Source organism: Phoca vitulina, unplaced genomic scaffold, assembly GCF_004348235.1.
Source record: "Phoca vitulina isolate PV1807 unplaced genomic scaffold, GSC_HSeal_1.0 scaffold27, whole genome shotgun sequence".
NCBI classification, from domain to species: Eukaryota; Metazoa; Chordata; class Mammalia; order Carnivora; family Phocidae; genus Phoca; species Phoca vitulina.
In genome coordinates this window covers 5,106,232-5,108,340 of record NW_022589730.1, presented here as the reverse complement: position 1 = coordinate 5,108,340, position 2,109 = coordinate 5,106,232, and the positions used below count along the sequence as shown (strand labels likewise).

The following is a 2,109-nucleotide window of genomic DNA, read 5'->3' as shown; positions in this document are numbered from 1 at the left end:
CTCAATACCCATCACCAGGCTAACCCATCCCCCCACCCCCCTCCCCTCTAGAACCCTCAGTTTATTTCTCAGAGTCCATCATCTCTCATGGTTCGTCTCCCCGTCCAATTTCCTCCCCTTCATTCTTCCCCTCCTGCTATCTTCTTCTTCTTCTTTTTTTTTTTTAACATATATTGTATTATTTGTTTCAGAGGTACAGGTCTGTGATTCAACAGTCTTACACAATTCACACTGCTCACCATACCACATACCCTCCCCAATGTCTATCACCCAGCCACCCCATCCCTCCCACCCCCCACCACTCCAGCAACCCTCAGTTTGTTTCCTGAGATTAAGAATTCCTCATATCTGAGTTCTTACCAGTTACACATACTTCACTAAGTTCTAGGGATAAAGAGATGCACAAATTATTCTGATCCCTCAGTGCCAACAGAGAGCTGAGCCCCAGTGAGGACAACTGGGGGTATTGGGACTACCCAAGGAGAAGAAACCCAGGACATCTGAGGAATAGAAGGTTAATAGAAAAAGGACCTTGAGTTGGTTCTTGAACAATGAATAGGAGTTTTTCAGGGAAGCAAGAAGAGCGGCGTGTTCTATTCAGGAACCCAACATCTGAAAAGGCCAAGAGTGGAGAAAGCATGGCACTCTCTGAGAAGCAGGATTCCGGCCCAAGAAGCATTAGAGAGAATTGCAGACCGGGAGTCTGATGAACGTTAACCCCACACTGAAAAGTCCTGTGAGACAGGGAATGGTTTGATCAAATTTCTTATTAAGAAAACAAGTTCAAAAGAAGCAAATGAAAAGCAGAATCTGACCTATAAATACAGAGAACAAACTGATGGTAGCCAGAGGGAAAAGGGGTGCGGAAATGAGCAAAATGGGTGACGGGGAGTGGAAGGTACAGGATTCCAGTTTTGGAATGGATGGGTCGGGGATAAAGGGTACAGCACAGGGATACAGTCAGCGATGCTGTGATAGTGTTGATGGTGACAGACAGTAGCTGTCCTTGGGGTGAGCACAGCGTCAGGCACAGAGACGTCGAATCACCATGCTGTGTGTCTGAAACTAATGTAACACCGTGTGTCAACTGCACTCAAAGAAAAAATTTTTAAAAATAATGAATAAATAGAACTGAGTTTATCTGAAATTTGAAAAGAAAGAAAAGAAATTCAAGACCAATTGAAAAATGAAAAGAGTGGGAAAAGACTGAAGGTAAAAAATTTGAAAAAGACACAGACTTCTGATTCAAAATGGCAATATTCCACCCTCCCTAATTTTGAGAAAATGGCAAAAAATATAGAAACTTACTTAAACATATAGGAGCACTGGAAATCTTGCAGTGGTTCAGCAGAGGATTTGATTTCTGGAGATATAAAGGGTGGTATATATGGTAAGTACATACCTAAGATCCACTGCCCCATATTTCTCTGATAATAAAGCTCTGATTTGTTTGTGAAGCTATATGACTACCCCTCGGCAGGAGACCTGCTTTCCCATCCTCTCATGCTGCTGAGGGTAGGCATGGATATGTAAGCAAATGTATCTTTCAAGGTGCTTTTGAAAGAATTCTTGTCTTCTTCTTCTTTTTTTTTTTTTTTTTAATATGGAACGCTTCACGAATTTGCATGTCATCCTTGTGCAGGGGCCATGCTAATCTTCTCTGTATCGTTCCAATTTTAATATATGTGCTGCTGAAACGAGCACAAGAATTCTTGTCTTCTTATACATGCATCACCCATATGTTTGGTGCTTTCTTCCTACTAGAATGAGAACATAATGGTGAACATGCAACAGCCATCTTGCAATCACGAGGAAAGCCAACACAATCCTAGAGATGTTCAATCTGACATCACGGAGCTAGTATTTCACCGCCACCAGAAGACACAAACTGTAGAAAAATTTTAACTCATGTTTGATTAAAACCCTCAAGTTAGGTTTCCTGTTACTTGAAGACAAAAGTACCCCTCAGTGAATGGGAACAGAGGAAAGGCTCAATGAGTATGAGAAATGTAATCCCACAAACAAACGAGAGAGTATCTCCATAATGAGCTAATTACAGTCACCATGAGAAACAAAAAAATGTCATGCCCACAGCTTTAGCTACCAGCC

General features: G+C 41.8%; 1 non-coding gene across 1 annotated transcript; it reads right to left on the bottom strand.

Moving 5' to 3' along the window:
* Nucleotides 1–1,597: 1,597 nt before the first annotated feature.
* Nucleotides 1,598–1,704, bottom strand: LOC116643864. Its single transcript, XR_004301646.1, has one exon. It is a non-coding gene; the product is annotated as a U6 spliceosomal RNA (small nuclear RNA).
* Nucleotides 1,705–2,109: the final 405 nt, after the last annotated feature.